Source organism: Podarcis raffonei, chromosome 3, assembly GCF_027172205.1.
Source record: "Podarcis raffonei isolate rPodRaf1 chromosome 3, rPodRaf1.pri, whole genome shotgun sequence".
Classification (NCBI taxonomy): domain Eukaryota; kingdom Metazoa; phylum Chordata; class Lepidosauria; order Squamata; family Lacertidae; genus Podarcis; species Podarcis raffonei.
The window spans coordinates 19,153,042-19,171,866 of NC_070604.1; the positions used below are offsets into that span (position 1 = coordinate 19,153,042).

Genomic DNA, 18,825 nt, shown 5'->3' on the forward strand with positions numbered 1-18,825 from the left:
CAGAGGAGATAAAGGCCAGTCAGTCCAGTCCCAGGTTGCGGGAGCAACGACGTTGGAAACCTGTTTCTGCCAGCACCCAGACCTGTTTTTCCAGAGTTCCCGACCACGCCCGGCTTCTTGCTTTGGACCCCGCTTCCCCCTTGGTGGACAGTCTCCAGACCCTCGACCCAGGACCGGACTTTGACCATGCCTCACGGTAACCTCCCCCCCGGGACCAGCACAGCCGACTTGGCCAGGAGCGGTGCTGAGGCTCCCACCAGCATCCTCTGGTCCTTTCACCTCTTCCCCACTGGAGGTGGGGCTTTCCTCATCACCGGAGGAGGAAGTGCTTCGCAAGGTTTTCGGAGGCTCCCTGTAACACAACTCCCCCTCTGATTCCCGCCCCTGTTCTGATGGCAGTTCCCTGACAATTACCCTCCAACATTTATACCGCGCACATCTGAGTGGATTGCCCCAGCCACTCGGGGTGGCTTCCAACATATATAAAAACAAAATAAAACATTAAACTTTTTTTTTAAAAAAACTTCCCTCTACAGGGCTGCCTTCAGATGTCTTCTAAAGGTTCTCTAGTTACTTATCTCCTTGGCTCGGAGGTCGCATAACTCAATACTCTCCAACATTCTCCAATGAAAATAGAGACGCGGGTGGCGCTGTGGGTAAAAGCCTCAGCACCTAGGGCTTGCCGATTGAAAGGTTGGCGGTTCAAATCCCTGCAGCGGGGTGCGCTCCCGTTGTTCGGTCCGAGCGCCTGCCAACCTAGCCGTTCGAAAGCACTCCCGGGTGCAAGTAGATAAATAGGGACCGCTTACTAGCGAGAAGGTAAAAGGCGTTTCCGTGTGCGGCTCTGGCTCGCCAGAGCAGCGATGTCACGCTGGCCACGTGACCCGGAAGTGTCTGCGGACAGCGCTGGCCCCGGCCTCTTGAGTGAGATGGGCGCACAACCCTAGAGTCTGTCAAGACTGGCCCGTACGGGCAGGGGTACCTTTACCTTTTAAGGAAAAGTGGAACTTTCCAGGATCTAATCAGAAACCAGGATGGCTTCCATACTTCAGGGACTGTCCCTGGAAAATAGGGACACTTGGAGGTTCTGTTTGACTTGCTGCATTTCATAGGCTAAAATATCTGGTATATCTGGTGTAGATATTGAGACTTGCCTCATCATCAAAATTTGCAGACACTATGTAAAACGGACATGAAAAGATATTTGCCTTATGCTGAAGTCGAAAGTGAGTAATGGATGGGGGGGGGGGTCTTCAGTAGCAACTTATCTAAGGCCTCCTTTAACTTGCTCCAACACAAGAAGCTACTAGAACGTAAGGGAAACATGGTCTGGCGAAGCTTTTTGGAAACAGTGAGTTATTCACCTTACCTTTAGCACAGCAATATTGCTGAACTTTCTAGTAAAAAAACGGTTTCAATATGAAGTACTGCTTCAAAAAAAGAAAGAAGGGGGGGAATGTGGTCTCAAATGGAATTAAACTGGCAAAATAAAAGAGGTAATGTAAGAACTGTTTAAGGTAGCTACTGGGCTTTACCCGCTAAGTTGCCCATATGACATCACCAAGAGCCAATGAGAAGCCTCTGCTGGTCTCCTGCATTCCACAGGCATCTCATAATCCAAGCACGACACCCAGTTCCCCAAAGCAAACATTGACCTTAGGTAGAGTTGCTTGAAAGTGTGTTAGGAAAACATTTGGAGTTCGTGACTGTCCATCAGGATCTGAACCTAGTGTTTTCAGCCAGAAATTTCATTTGGAAAAGCTTCACTTGGATTAACATGGCAATGCTTTCAGGCATCGTTAAGTGACCCATCCAAATTCACCCTTGGCCATTCGTCACAATGGCTAAAATGGCATCGGCTTCCTTCCATTTTGGCTAGGGTGGGGGAAATTGCCACAAAAATAAAGGAATGCAGGCTGTTCTTCACAGAAGATGAGAAAACAGCATTCTTTTCTTCACCCTATTACCAACCATTAGCTCAGTCAGTAGAAGAAGATTTTGGATTTGATATCCCGCTTTATCACTACCCAAAGGAGTCTCAAAGCGGCTAACATTCTCCTTTCCCTTCCTTCCCCACAACAAACACTCTGTGAGGTGAGTGGGGCTGAGAGACTTCAGAGAAGCGTGACTGGCCCAGGGTCACCCAGCAGCTGCATGTGGAGGAGCGGAGACGCGAACCCGGTTCCCCAGATTACTAATCTACCGCTCTTAACCACTACACCACACTGGCTCTCATGAGACTCACAATCTCAAGGTCGTGGGTTCGAGCCGCATGTTGGGAAAAAATATTCCTGTATTGCAGGGGGTTGGACTAGATCACTGTTTAGCAAACTTGGGTCCCCAGCTGCTTTTGGACTACAAATCCCATCATCCCTAACTAGCAGAACTAGTGATCAGGGATGATGAGAACGCAAAACAGCTGGTGACCCAAGTTTGGGAAACACTGGACCAGATGACCCTCATGGTCTCTTCCAACTCTACATTTCTATGATTTTATGAATTAATATTCATTGCAAATATCACATTCATTGAACTTAACATTCCTTCAAGTCTCATTGCCAAAAAAGCATCTCTGTGTATTGTTCTTTGCTTCTAAAATGTTTCTTTTGGTTTATTTTTCCCTTTGTACTGCCCCTTATGAGTTTCTTTCTGAAACACATTCCAGTCCACCCTTCTTTATCAATAACTGATAACTGGTGGATGTGCTTTATAGTTTAGTCAATCAGTTAGGCAGTAAATTCAACTGGTTTAAGTTATGTGAAGAAATCATATGTAGATGGACATCTGAAATGTCAATCTCCCACTGCAGAAGAAAGTGATATTTATGAACAAACGTCTCAGAGAATATTCACACCATACATTTAAAATACATTCAATGAATATTTGCAGTATATGACTTCCCTAAAGAATCATAAAAGGGACACAGGTGGCGCTGTGGGTTAAACCACTGAGCCTCTTGGGCTTGCCGATCAGAAGGTTGGCAGTTCGAATCCCCGCGATGGGGTGAGCTCCCGTTGCTCAGTCCCTGCTCCTGCCAACCTAGCAGTTCGAAAGCACGTCAAAGTGCAAGTAGATAAATAGGTACCGCTCCGGCGGGAAGGTAAATGGCATTTCCGTGTGCTGCTCTGGTTCGCCAGAAGCGGCTTAGTCATGCTGGCCACATGACCCAGAAGCTGTACGCCGGCTCCCTCGGCCAATAAAGCAAGATGAGCGCTGCAACCCCAGAGTCGGCCACGACTGGACCTAATGGTCAGGGGTCCCTTTACCTTTAAAGAATCATGAGAACTTCAATTTTCCCCTCACAGGGCTGCAGCTTCCAGCGTCCTTAAGAAACTGGGCTTTCAATGTGTGCTGAGTGTCATTTAAATGTATGGTCTGGATCTGCCCAAAGAAGAGCCTTACATAGAATTGTAGAGTTGGAAAGGACCACAAAGGTCATCTAGGCCAACTCCCTGCAATGCAGGATTTTTATTTATTTATTTTTTTGCCCAGCGTGGGTCTCAAACCCACAACCATGAGATTAAGAGCCTCGTGCTCTACTGACTGAGCTATTTTGTCCTGCTCACTATTAGGCTAGTTCATTTATCATACTCCAAAAATATTTCTTTAAAAAACAAGAAGGCTCGAAGATTAACATACAAGTTTCAACATGTGCTGAAACAGAGCATTTTTAAGAAACACCCAATAACAGAAAGGGAACTTTAATGTTTGAGGCTATTCTTTTGTATTCTACATCAGTCTGTAACATTGTGCCAGCAGGGGGCCCTACTCTGGTGCAAAAATCTAACAGCTTCCGTAGCACACTTCTTATGCTTTATCACAGCCAACAGCTGATAACATAGCAACCTATAACACTTAAACTCTGGCAAAGAGGAAACTCAGAGGCCATTCATGTATGTATAGCAAAGTGATGCCCAGACCTATTTCCACTCTGAAGGAGAAAGCTGTCTTTGATGCAGCTGAAGAAAGCACTTTTGCATACATGTTAAGTGGCAAGATGTCCAGCAGCCTAGCAACCTTTCTGAAAAATAATAAACGTGGCAGTGACTGATTTGATGTTACAAATCTATTTTTTCTTCTTCAAAATTTTTTCTTGGTTTTCCAAAAAATTTTAAACACACAAACAAACATATATCTTAACTGTATTTGATCCAATCTTAGTAACCTTGTTATGTGACTTCCTCAAATCTCCCTGGCTGAATTTCAGTGTATATCATTGTAACAGTTTTCCAAAACCAATTTTCTCATGAAACGAACTTAATCACTTGACTTCTTTCTTTGTTTTCATTTTGACTTTAAACATATTATTCTCTAACATCACATATTTAAATCCCAAGCCTATCTGATATTTGCAAGTTTTACAAATCTGGGGGCCTTTCAGCCAAAGGCTGAGAGTCTTTGTAAACAGTAAACTGAATGTGGAGGATGCAACATACAAAAATAAATGGGGGGGGGGGAGGTCCTAAATGGAAATCCCTCCAGAATTAAACTTGGAATTAATGGTAGCTGGCATGCATTTTACAGAAACCAAAAAAAGAGAAGTAAAGAGAGTAGCTTTCAATATGATGTCATTTGTTGTAAATTGTTTCAAATGTTGCATTTTAAATTGCTATGGCCCTCTTTTAGGACCTTATGGTGAAAAGCAAGCAATAAATCAAATTAATTATAATGCTGGTAATAATAGAATAGAGCAAGAAAACAAAAGGAGAGGCAAAGACCAAGATTGGCACCATGGCTGGATCTAGACACATCAAAGAAGTGTTTCAGTTAAACGTGTTGTAAACTTTGTATGAGAAATCAGGTGGGCAAAAATGAGACTCCACAGCGCCATCTGGTGCCACAGTGCTGGTTTGGCCCTTTCTTGTCACAGCTCTTTGGGAATAACAACTGTCATTGAAATTCTACTCAATATTGATCCAGAGCATATTCCAATGTATAGTTAGTTGCAGGATTCCCAAACAATAGACCAGAGGCAATTGTATTTCATCCGGCAGAGCTTTATGCTATTGAAGGCAAATGAGTATCATGGTCACAAATCCAATACATTCAGGATTGGCAGTGTCCATAAGAAATCCAGTTGCAGCAGACTTAACTTAAACTTACAATAACTTATAATAAGTCTAAGCCCTAACACTATAGCATACCGTGTACAGAACACCACACCAGAAGGAAAAGAAAGAGAAAGTGAATCCCAGACTCCTTCTGTCCTTACTTTTACAGGTAGCATGAGCATGACCTTGACAGAAGAGATAAGAGAGTCAGTTTAAGCCGGCTGTACTCAGCTTCTCTGAAGGAATAACCCAAACAACATGAACCTTCTGCTTCTTTCACACAGAGAAGCTTCCAGAACCCTCTTGAATTAATTAGAATAGGAAAGATCTCTGCACATCAGATCAATAGTTTCTGTACCAAAAAATGCAAACTGACAACAACAACAATAACATCAATAATAATAGTTTTATTGTTTGTGCCTCATCCATCTGACTGGGTTGCCCCAGCCACTCTGGAAGCGCCTCCCTCAGATCCTCCCCAATATTCTTTCCTACTGCCCAAATCCAAATGCCACATTCTGCTTTAGTTGTGATTAATCCAACATATGTGCCTGCTATGCTCTTCCTTCCCAGTACCACATGAGCTCCAGTCTCAAGTCTTGTGCGTTAAAGTGATCTTTTTTTTGGGGGGGGGTGATACAGCTCCTGTCCAAGGGTACCTAGGTATGCCTCTGTGACTTCACACAAGAAATGTCTCCAATAACCTTTTGACTAATGATGTGAATATGAACATCTCAAGCCAGGTCTGAATGCTCCATACCTACAGTGCCTTTGTAATAAAAGCAGGAGAATTATCATAGCATAAACAGGTTTTCCATGAATCCCAGGGCACCATATGGTATCCCCTCTCCATCTTGCCTGCACACAGCAACGCTTGGCACTATTATTGACTTGCTTTTAAGCCTGCATATCTAAGAGGCATGTTCTCCCTTAAGCATCAGAATGCTTTGTCACATCAAAAATAACAGTTCATCCATCATGGCTGGGAAGCATGTCTGACAAGAAAACATTTACTTTGCTCTGGTTTTCTGGCCACTTGTATCAAAAAGACAAAGACAGCTTCTCCCGTCTTGGGGCAGTTCAGAGACATTTACTGGACAGATGGTCTAAATTTGAGAGTTTTTATAAAGTTAATGAGAATGGGGAGAAAGGCGCATATGGGCGCAATCTCTTCTGGAGTCCTTTCCACCAAACGAGAAGCAGCGCTCTGCAAGAAAAGCAACATTCACACTGGGAGATCCTTGGAGGCAGAGCAATGATTCGCTCTGAAAGCTACAAAAGCTACAAATGTGTGTCCAAAAGAAGAGGGGGGCCTTCTTCACTTTCACAAGGCGGATTATATTCAGACAAATGTGTTAACATTTCCAACAAAGAATAGTTGTTTTAGCTGAGGCTGTAACTGCCCCTCTGCCAGGGGAACTCACCAGAAAGCCAGAAAATGTTTCTCTTGGTGTTCAAAGAGCCACCACAAAACCTAAACTTGGACTTTGCTGTCTCTTTTGCTATACAATGACTGCCACTTAAAATTAGAACTAAAGTTGTACCCCATGAAAAGAACAGCATCTTCTGTAATATCATTCCACACCTCCACAAATGACTTCGCACTGGCCTTCCTTCTTCTCCCTGAATGGCTTTGCCAGGACAAATGCCTTTGGGAAGCTGATGAAGAAGGTAGACGCTGGGTACAGAGCCCCTCTGTTGTGTTTTCCCCACCCAACAAGTCTTGGTTGACCACAAACTTGACATGAGCCAACAGTGTGACGCGGCAGCTAAAAAAGCCAATGCAATTCTGGGCTGCATCAATAGGAGTATAGCATCTAGATCAAGGGAAGTAATAGTGCCACTGTATTCTGCTCTGGTCAGACCTCACCTGGAGTACTGTGTCCAGTTCAAGAAGGACACTGACAAACTGGAATGTGTCCAGAGGAGGGCAACCAAAATGGTCAAAGGCCTGGAAACGATGCCTTATGAGGAACGGCTAAGGGAGCTGGGCATGTTTAGCCTGGAGAAGAGGAGGCTAAGGGGTAATATGATAGCCATGTTCAAATATATAAAAGGATGTCACATAGAGGAGGGAGAAAGGTTGTTTTCTGCTGCTCCAGAGAAGCGGACACGGAGCAATGGATCCAAACTACAAGAAAGAAGATTCCACCTAAACATCAGGAAGAACTTCCTGACAGTAAGAGCTGTTCGACAGTGGAATTTGCTGCCAAGGAGTGTGGCGGAGTCTCCTTCTTTGGAGGTCTTTAAGCAGAGGCTTGACAACCATATGTCAGGAGTGCTCTGATGGTGTTTCCTGCTTGGCAGGGGGTTGGACTCGATGGCCCTTGTGGTCTCTTCCAACTCTATGATTCTATGATTCTATGATTCTATGAACAACACCCCCCAAATGGTCAGGGAAATATAATTGTTTCCCTCTGCTTTAGAGAGCCGTTGCGACATCAGCATTACTTCAGCAATCTCTTTACCTCATCTTAGACCTATTCACACATCCAGCAACCAACGTATCCCACTTTAAGGAAAGGGGTAAAGACCGCCAGGCTTAGCAAGCCAGGAAACAAAGGGCTTAAGAATTAATGCAGAGATAGGATCAGCTGCCTACAAAGCACAAGTGGGTGACAGTAGAGGACTTGGAGAAGGAAAGGCACAGTCTTCACAACATCAAGGCCATACCCTTCAGTACAGATCATCACTATCTGGTGAGCATCTTGCTAACATGGCTGCAAGACTAGTTCCCTGGATGTATATTGATCTAGGACGCAACCAAGCATTAAACTACACAGAGGGCTGTCAACTACATTGAGCTCTGTCATCAGATGACTGAAAAAGATCACTTTGTAGAACTGAAGAAAGCCATTGTTAGCTACTCACCGCTGCAAGTGCAGTGAAGACAGATGAAACAGTATCTCACTGAGTACTGGCATTCGACGTAGAGAGGGCTGACACGTTGTACCTAGAAAAAAAGAAATACAACTGAGGTAAGATACACATTTCAGTGAGTCGTCTCCTGTTTGTTGATCAGTATATCTGGATTAGATAAAGTTGCAGAATATGGCGCTTGCTCTTAAAAATCCAAAAGAAAATTCCTGTGTAGGGCTGTGAATTCAGTTTAAGAAAACAACAAAGCAGTTAGCCGATTATTACTACTACTACTACTAATATTAAAATGTCTGTACCACCCTTCATCTGAGGATCTCACACAGTTTACAACATAAAACACAAAAATATATAGCATAGCAACAAATGAAAAAAAGGGACGCGGGTGGCGCTGTGGGTTAAACCAGAGAGCCTAGGACTTGCCGATCAGAAGGTCGGTGGTTCGAATCCCCACGACGGGGTGAGCTCCCATTGCTCGGTCCCTGCTCCTGCCAACCTAGCAGTTCGAAAGCACGTTAAAGTACAAGTAGATAAATAGGAACCGCTCCAGTGGGAATGTAAATGGCGTTTCCACGCATTGCTCTGGTTCGCCAGCAGCGGCTTAGTCATGCTGGCCACATGACCCGGAAGCTGTACACCGGCTCCCTCGGCCAATAAAGCGAGATTAGCGCCGCAACCTCAGAGTCGGTCACGAATGGACCTAATGGTCAGGGGTCCCTTTACCTTTACCTTTAACAAATGAAAATAATACACACGCTGCCCCAGTTTAAAAGGCCATAGATTTTTATTTTTATTTTTTAAAAGTATTGTATAATACAATTTCCACAGAGAAAAGAACATACCATTAAGTTTATGGCATCATTTTACACAGTGTTCAAATCTGGCGCCTAATGTTCTTTAGTTAATGTATTATCTAAAACAAATTACAGATATAGATTTAGGGTTCTCTTACAACTGCCTGCCATGAGGCTGGGATGCAGCAGTTTCATTTAGGTGGAAAGATGTAGCCTCTGTTGGGGGGGGGGTCAACATTTCTACTCCTGACTAGTGATGTTAAATTCTCAATAATAATATTTTTTAAGACAGTATCTTAAAAAGCAGAGACATCACCTTGCCAACAAAGGTCCATATAGTTAAAGCTATGGTTTTCCCAGCAGTGATGTATGGAAGTGAGAGCTGGACCATAAAGAAGGCTAATCGCCGAAGAATTGATGCCTTTTAATTATGGTGCTGGAGGAGACTCTTGAGAGTCCCATGGACTGCAAGAAGATCAAACCTCTCCATTCTGAAGGAAATCAGCCCTGAGTGCTCACTGGAAGGACAGAGCGTGAAGCTGAGGCTCCAATACTTTGGCCACCTCAGGAGAAGAGAAGACTCCCTGGAAAAGACCCTGATGTTGGGAAAGATGAAGGGGATAGAGGACAAGATGGTTGGACAGTGTTCTCGAAGCTACCAGCATGACTTTGACTAAACTGCGGGAGGCAGTGGAAGACAGGAGTGCCTGGCGTGCTCTGGTCCATGGAGTCACAAAGAGTCGGACACAACGAAACGACTAAACAACAACAAAAATCTTTTGGATCATGAGGTGGGACTAGTGATGTGAGGTGAGAATATTCTCCAAAATATTATTTTCAAGAATTTAACATCACTACTCCTGACCCCAGGCTTTTTAAAAGACTCTAGGAGCCAAATGTTCCAGAGGAGAGGGGAGCTTCATTCTTATTGCATCATGTGCCAATTTCATTTCCCTTCCTCAGCTGGGTGGAAAAAATAAGCATGCCTATAATCCTTTCCATCTATATTTGACATCAGAACCAGTAAATTTAATGTTTTATGTCTCTGAAATCAAAAGACTTTTTTTTTTACCTATATTGGATATGCTCACAATGTATGACACTGTTCAGTCTTCTCTGAAACCTGTTGGGATACTTTATGAGACAAAGAAGCACTGCCAGTTGGTGGGTATGTAAGTTTTGGGTATTACCTCCTCCTGCTGTTGCTGCTGCTGCTGCTTGAAATCTCTTTGCTTCTTTTTACAGCTCCATTTTTCAAAGCACCATGAAGACATTGCATAGAAAACATGTTTGGCAGGAATTCCCATTTAGGAGTTTCCGCAGTGGCTCCTTGCTTGTGGGATGCTCTCCCCAGAGATGCTTGCCTGGTGCCTTCATTACATGTCTCTAAGCTCCAGACAAAAACATTCCTCTTCTCCCAGGCCTTTGGCTAATTAAAGAATCTATGGACTTTAGTGATGATGATGATGATGATGATGATGAATACCCCGCCCATCTGAGTGAGTTTCCCCAGCCACTCTGGGCAGCTCCCAATCAAGTGTTAAAAACAATACAGCATTAAATATTAAAAACTTCCCTAAACTTTCTTCAGGGCTGCCTTCAGATGTCTTTTAAAAACAAGATAGCTGCTTATTTCCTTGACATCTGATGGGAGGGTGTTCCACAGGGTGGGCGCCACTACCGAGAAGGCCCTCTGCCTGGTTCCCTGTAACCTCACTTCTCGCAGTGAGGGAACCGCCAGAAGGCCCTCGGCGCTGGAACTCGGTGTCTGGGCAGAACGATGGGGGTTGAGACGCTCCTTCAGGTATACAGGACCGAGGCCGTTTAGGGCTTTAAAGGTCAGCACCAACACTTTGAATTGTGCTCGGAAACGTACTGGGAGCCAATGCAGATCTCTCAGGACCGGTGTTATATGGTCCAGGCGGCCATTCCCAGTCACCAGTCTAGCTGCCGCATTCTGGATTAATTGCAGTTTCCGGGTCACCTTCAAAGGTAGCCCCACGTAGAGCGCATTGCAGCAATCCAAGCAGGAGATAACCAGAGCATCTCTGTATGTGTGGTGAGCGCACAGGAATTTTGTTAGGGGCCCCCAAAAAAGTTGTTGAACTTTTTGGAGGAGATGACGGGTAAAAACTTTCCCCAAAGAAGACATTATGGAGGGCAGGCTTTTGTTAGGGGGGCAGGCATCTGCTGAGGGGGAACAGAACCCCAGTGAATTGAGTATTTTTAATGCTTTTCAGTAATTTTTGAGTATTTGGGGGGCAACTTCCCCCCTGTCACCGCTTGGCTACGCCCATGGGTGAGGGGGTTACTGTTTTTGTTTGTTACTATGTTACGTATTTTGGTGTTTTTATATTGTAAACTGCTCTGTGATCCTTGGATGAAGGGAAGTATAACAATAACAATAATAATACCATTGCTGAAGTGGTTCCCACCATGTGTGAGGCTCAGAGCAGTTGCTCCCTCTCTCTCCTTTAAGCCGGCACATACTACAAGCAAAGCCTCCCTAGATGTGGGGTGTCAGATAAGGTTGGCCTCTACCCCCTTCCCCCACCTGTTGCTATGTCCGCTTACCTTAAATGGTCAGCCAGCACTGCGGCTTGGTCACGGGCCTAGTCAGCAGCCGGCTCAGGAGCCCTGCCGGTTGACCTGCAAATTGGCATACAGCAGGCAGGCCTGGGTCTGGGAATACCCAATGGGGGTCAGGCCCCACCAGCCAATGGGCCTTGCTTGGGTCCTGCCCCTAGAGAATAAATTGAGGCGAGCCCATCACTTCTCCTCAGGTTTTTTTTTGGTCACAGGGTGCAATGAACGAACGACTCTTTTTCCCTCACTTAGATATCGTGCACTCACCTCACAGAACACCACTTCCTCAAATTCCCACAAACTACAGTGGTACCTCGCAAGACGAATGCCTCGCAAGACGAAAAACGCGCAAGACGAAAGAGTTTTCCGTTTTTTGAGTCGTTCCGCAAGACGAATTCCCCTATGGCTTGCTTCGCAAGATGAAACATCCTGCGAGTTCTTGCGAGTTTGTTTCCTTTTTCTTAAAGCCGCTAAGCCGTTAATAGCCGCTAAGCCGTTAATAGCCGCTAAGCCGCTAAGCCGCTAATAGCCGTGCTTCGCAAGACGAAGAGACTCGCGGAACGGATTAATTTCGTCTTGTGAGGCACCACTGTACCTCAGATTATCTTGTGGGGGACTTGTGGGAGGGAAAACGTAATAATTTGGAGTCTCAGGCAGGATTTGATCAAATAAGCAATAAAGATTCTATTTAACAAAGGAATTTTATGACAGGAGTGGGTAAAACATAGGATACTTGTTAATGTTATTTCACTCCACTGCTTTCGCATATGTTGCACAGCTGTTGCCACTTAATACTTTGGTTCTTGAACAAGGTGGTACTTCCTGTCAGTTACACACCCCTCTTAGACAACCCTACTCCTGAGATACTCCAGGTAACAGACCCAAGGGATCACTGGTTTGGGAGTCTTCTCTTGTCATAGAAGAATCTCTCCCCTCCTGACTGGAATGAGTCCTAAGTAGACTGTCTCTTTACAGCTTCTACTTCTCCTGGCTCAACCTCAGCCTCCCAGTTAATTCCTGGCCCAATTACTCTTACAGGACACCACACACTGTCTTCCACACTAAGCTCAGAGACTCTTTTCTCTAGCTTGAGTTATATTCCTCAGAGTGGATGTTTTTACTCAGAACCAACTCTCTCTCCTCTCACTCCCTATCTCCCTACCTATCTCCCAACCTCAGTCCCAACCTACTCCAAACTGTCTCTCCAAATCCTCTCCTTTTCAACTCCCTCTCCTGGAACCCCAGCCAATCAGAGGCCATTCATTAACCGTTTGCTGGCAGGGAAAAAGAAAAAGAAAACAATTGGGGACCCAACCTGCCCAGCAAAACAAACTCTTCCGTCACACAGGGACTTGGCACTCAACTAGTCTTTCTCAAAGCCTGTGCGGCACATACTGAAAGGTGAAGCCTTGCTGTTTCTGGCCTACAGGAGTAAGACTGGCGATTGTGACCTCAGGCTGATCCTGGCTTGACTGAAGGGGGCGGGAGAAAGAGAGAGTCTTGCACTATGACCTCATTCAGTCTCTGTGACCTCATGCTGATGCTGCCTGCCTGAAGGTTAGGAGAGAGGCTGTGTCAAAAGATGGTACAATTTCATATTGGCTGCAGACACTCATTCTCACATGTAAGTTTCCCTTCCCTGTGCCAAAATCGCCAAAATCAAGAGATCTCCCATGGAAGTTGGCCGTGTAGCCTTAGGAGTGCTCCACACATGTTTGAAAACTGTTTATGCCAACGGCAAATGACCTCCATCTGAAATGTCAAATTATTATAATGAGACCTTCTCCGTAAACTTCCTAAGTGTTTCGTTAGTTGCCTTTGTTTTAAAAGGGAGGCAGTAAAATCCACAGATGTGGACTTTGAAGACCTTGTGATGAGCCTTCTCCCGCCCCACCCCCTGGATCTCAGATGGTAAAATCCACTAATAAATGTGAGCGGATGGAAGGTCTATTTGTTGTCCTGTCAAGTCAGGCCATGCGGAACAAACCAAAAGGAGGAAAGGAAGGGGGGGGAGCCGAAAGCAACTAGGGAAGGAGCTAATGATGTGAGCTTGCCTCTGCCAAGATGCACTTACGAAAATCGCTGTGACATTTAAGGAACCTAATGATGCGACATTTCTTTTTAACTTTATTGTTCTGTCCGAATCAGGTTTTACAAGTGGGGATCACATTCCCAAGATAGCACTTGACTTATGCAGATTTATGCACTTGCTGCGATGCTTCTTTGTGCAGCAGATAACTGCTTACCAGAAAAATCACAATACGAGGCAAGTGTTGACATTTCCCACATGGTGGTGGAACGCCTAGTGCTCTCTGAGCAATGGTGTTTGCAGTACACTGCCATTATCTCTTTTTGCCTGATTTCCCCTCTTCACTACTGATTTTCTGCAGAATGGATAAGTAATAATAATACAGTGGACTCTCAAGAGTCTCCTCCAGCACCATAATTCAAAAGCATCAATTCTTCAGCGATCAGCCTTCTTTGTGGTCCAACTCTCACTTCCATACATCACCACTGGGAAAACCATAGCTTTAACTATACAGACCTTTGTTGGCAAGGTGATGTCTCTGCTTTTTAAGATGCTGTCCAGGTTTGCCATCACTTTTCTCCCAAGAAAATTGGCATAATAGAATCAACAAATGAGAAGGCAGGGACAAACACAAAAGGGAACATCTACGGGTATGAATGGGGAAGAATGACGTTTCTCCATATATACAAATTCAAATATATGTAGGTGTGGACTACTTTGGCCTAATTCAAATGCAGGGCAAATGGATTAACAGAGAAATAATACTCTGATGTGGACAGGCTCATATATATGATCAATTAATATCCTATAAGACATGAGTCAACGGGACAACAATCTGTTTAGAGAGTCATTTGTAGCTTAATTTTGTTAAATGCCAAACTTATTTGTAGCATACATAATCTTTTCTTAGCCCAGTGACTCAAGCACAGTAAATACTAAATAAATGATCTCTTTCTTCAGTGACCTTTATTCATTTGGACCTTCATCCATGGGGTTTATTCTCATTTGGTACATATTAACATTCACTAGGTTTGAGTCACGGTGCTAAGAAAAGATGGTGTTTACTATAAATAAGTTTGGTCATTTTAAACAGAATTACAAAAGACACATTTAATTAATATATTCCTGCCCAGTTAGTGGACAGGTGAGCATTTTCTAATCATAGCTCTGCAATGATGAGAAAAGCAATAGCGAGTACAGTGGTACCTCGGGTTACGAACTTAATTCGTTCTGGAGGTCCGTTCTTAATGTGAAACCGTTCTTAACCTGAGGTACCACTTTAGCTAATGGGGCCTCCCTCAGCTGCTGCACCACCACCACCACATGATTTCTGTTCTCATCCTGAAGCAAAGTTCTTAACCTGAGGTACTACTTCCGGGTTAGCGGCATTTGTAAGCCGAAGTGTTTGTAACCCGAGATATCACTGTATGGTGGGATTTCCCTCCCCCCCCCCAACAGCTGAAGTACAGAAGCATCTTAAAACGTGGACCTTGTAGGAAACGCTTGCATTCACATTACTTCAGTTTCATTGCCTGGCACCATCTCACGCTCCTCCTTTGGACATTGTGCCATTTCCCCTTGGCTACCCCTTCGTTTTCCAGCCACACAGACACAATCTTGCTTTGGCTGAAAGATGGCACATAAAGATAACAGAACAAAACCAATTCTCCATGCCATTTCTGTTCCAATCTGCATAAGACAGTAAACAAAATTAAAAAATAGAAAGTGCTTTGGTGCTTAAAGGGCACAATACAGTATATATAGCAACATCCGATAGGTACCCAAGATTCCACCTTACAAACTTGAGGGCTGTTGGCACCAGGAGCGCCTCCCCTATTCGCGGGGAACCCCATTTTGGGGCTCCGGAGCGAAGGAGGGTGATCGGCGCGGTGCTGCGAACTGACTGCTATTTTCACGGAGGGAAGCCGCATTGCCTTTGCTGGAGAGCGTTGACTTTTGCCTGTCGACAATTGGATTCTAAACAAGTACCCGTGAGTAGAAACGGAAAATTGGATCAAGAAATATTTTAATTTGGCACCGAAGTGGGAAGGTTCAAAACAGGAAGTCCGCCTTCCGCTTTCTGTAAATAGACTGAAGCAAAAATCTTGTAAGCTAATAGCCTGGAAAGTCGCTTTACAAAGGTCGAAATTTCCTTCATTTATAACCATTAAAACCCCCTTGGAAGCAGGAGAAAAGGGGGGGGAATTAAACTGTTCAAGCCTGCTGGAGAGGGAGTAAAGGAAAATAAGTTTCCACCGTCTCAGACCTGGGAACGGGGTGCCAGAGACAGAAATTATCGGAGACGTTCATTGACTGTGAATGGAACATTTTGACAGATAGCAAGAAAAAAGAGAAACAAATTGATTCCACTGCTGCCTGTTGCATTCTAAAGAAACAAAATATTTGAAAACTGAAAGTAACTTTCCTTTGTTGGACATGATTTAAAAAGATGGACACAAATAGAAATTGTATCCTCTACAGGGAGCTTGTCAAATTGTTGCTGCAGTTTACTTGGGGATTTCACAGCTGCGAGATTAACATCGTGGGACCAGACTGTGACCTTGAATAAAAATGTGTTTGGAAGAAGTCCTGGTGCTTGCTTTTTGCAAGACAAGTGCTTTGCTGGAGCAGTTGCATGAGAAGGTGGATTTGATGAATGAGAAGTTAGATTCGATGACTGTTGCAACTAGTGAATGTGGACAAATAGGGAATATTGACATAGAAATTATACAGGGACCAATCCAGGAAACTGGTTCAACTGGGCAAATGCAAGGCCAGATGATAATGGAGGAAGCTACAGTGCTACCTCAAGCAACACAAATGGTGAGACCCGAGGCCCTGCAGGAGTATAAGCCGCTGTTTTGGAAGAATGAACTTGAATTAGGCCTGAAGGAATCTGGAGCTGAGGAGGATCTCAACTTTGGAGAGACTTTGAAATATGCTGCTAAAGATCTTTTGGATTATATTGAAGACTGTGGGGAGTGGGACTGTGGGGAATGGGATGGTTTGACGTGGGGAGATGGACATGAGTATGGATGGAAATTCCCCAGAGACCTACTCCCTAAGGAGAAAGGAAAGAAACTAAGAAAGAGACCAACAAAAGACAAGGAAAAGTGCAAGCATAAACAAGAAGAAAAAGATCTGCAGAAGGGGCATGGAAGAGACTTAAGAGCCTTGGATATCAGACTACCAGGTTGATGGACTAGATGGAATTGGATAATAAGGACTGACACAACCCGAGACCAGGAAGAAGGGACATTGGATGAAAACTGGAAGAGTCTATAAATAATTTTTTTTATTTTGGGAATTAGTGTAAAATTAATGAATATTAGGGAGAATGTTGGAATGAAATTGTCTGGCTTTAGCAGAAACGATATAAGGATAAATAAGTATTAAGTTTTTAAGTTTTAAGGTATTTTACGGTATTTTATGGTAAGATAAGGTTAAGGTATTTTATGGTAAGATAAGGTTAAATAAAGTAAGGTAAATTGAACATTAGAATATGGTGAAAGATGGATAGGATGTATAGAGTTAATTAATTGGTTATAAGATAAAATATAGAAAGGATTTGCTGAAACAATGACTGAATCAGGATACAAAAAAAGGGAGGTGTGAGGAAGTCAGGGAAATAGGCAGATGAAAGATAGGATATGCAATGACTGATTTGTTTTTTAACTATTTTTATTTTTCTGTATTTTGTATCTTTTTGTCTTCTTTTTTCTTCTTTTTTTCTTTTATTTTTATATTTTTGTATTTCCTCTGAAATTTTAATAAATATTATTATAAAAAAACAAACAAACTTGAGGGCTGTTGAAATATGGATCTCTGCACTAACAGATGCACTTGTTGGAGATGCATCTGAATCTTGTACAATTATTTGGTGGTCACTACTCAGTCCCAGTGCAAAGCAATTTGTCTGGAACAGCCCTGAGCTAAAAGTAAAATAAGAATGGTTAACTTATCACATCTTCTTTACAAATCAGCATCATAGTGAACCAAAGATCAAGTGGCTTATCATGAGATGTATCATGCTGAACCAGCTATTGTACCTTGATAGGTAATGGTAAAGGACCCCTGGACCAGTCAAAGTCCAGTCAAAGGTGACTATGGGGTTGCGGTGCTCATCTCGCTTTCAGTCCAAGAGAGCCGGCATTTGTCCACAGACAGCTTTCTAGGTCATGTGGTCAGCAGAACTAAACTGCTACTGGTGCAACAGGATACTGTGACGGAAACTAGAGCACATGGAAATGCTGTTTACCTTCCTGCCGCAGCAGTACCTATTTATCTACTTGCACTGGTGTGCTTTCGAACTGCTAGGTTGGCAGAAGCGAACCTTTATAGTCCTATCCCAAAAGCAAACTTTTAACGGAGTTGAACTGGAACCAGAGCAAAATATATAATGGCTTGACTTCTTGGCGAATGTTCAGAGCAAAGGTGAACTTTCATACCACTGCAATGTACATTTGGTACTCTCACAATATTTTTGTGAAAATCAAGCTCATGCCAAACCATTCCATCTAATTCTGTCTGCTTTTTCATGACAGAACTACTTGTGACAAGTCTCCCTTGAATGTGCTTGGTTGGCGACCTACCATTCTACCCCTTCAGAGCAAGAGGCTCTGAAAAGTATGTGTACGTACATGTACAATGGTTTGTGCTTATACTGTTTATAATTAATCTACAAATTTTGTATGTGCAATGCCTAACACCTACCATCAAATAATTAGAAGCAGCAGGTCGCAAAGGGAAATATTTTATGCACTTAAATTTGGACCTAAACTTCCAAATCCGCTCCACTTCCCAGTGGGGAGGAGTTGTGGTGGACTGCGTGGCCACCCTCTCCCCACCGGGGGCAGGAGACCTTGTCCCCCATTGCCTGGAGGATCCCAGCCATGTCAGAGCCTGGCCAGCCAATCCGCTGGCTGGGGGGCGTGGCCGGAGCCATTTAAACTGAGGAGCGAGCCAGAGGACTTCCTCTTTGGCTCACTTCCTCAATCACCCGCCCTCCCTCCCTATTTTGCAGGTTAGGCAATTGCCTTGCTATGGACTTCAGTTGGTCGCCTTGGTTGTCCGAGGGGCCTGGTAGGAATTTTTCCACTTGGCAAATTGGCACTGGCCACTTGGTTTTCGCCTACCTCGTAGCAATCATCACAACTTTGTTAGGGTTGCGGTTAGGCATTGTTTGACCTTGTGGGGGGGAGGGGAGGTGTGGCCATCACTGTTCCCTCCATGCTTAAGAGTATTCCGTTAAAGGAATCTGGGGTGTAGATCTAGTCTGAAGCCCGGCTGGGGGCTAGGGCCTTGACACGACCCCGACGGGAACACCGGGGGAGCTTGAGTTGGTTCGCATCAACAGGGCTCCCCCTACCGGTGGCTTACCCTTACTGGACTTCCTGCACAATGGGCAGGAGTCAGATATAGTCACGTCCAATCAATGCCCAAGCCAATACTGCTCACATTCTGTAATTTCAATAAAGTTGTGGCCCAA

General features: G+C 44.1%; 1 long non-coding RNA gene across 1 annotated transcript; it reads right to left on the bottom strand.

Moving 5' to 3' along the window:
* Positions 1 to 6,121: 6,121 nt before the first annotated feature.
* On the bottom strand, positions 6,122 to 11,500 carry LOC128410052 (uncharacterized). The gene is made up of 3 exons (XR_008329375.1): positions 11,297 to 11,500; positions 7,923 to 8,004; positions 6,122 to 6,258 (listed from the first exon to the last, which is right to left on the bottom strand). It is a non-coding gene; the product is annotated as an uncharacterized LOC128410052 (long non-coding RNA).
* Between the last annotated feature and the right edge of the window lie 7,325 nt (positions 11,501 to 18,825).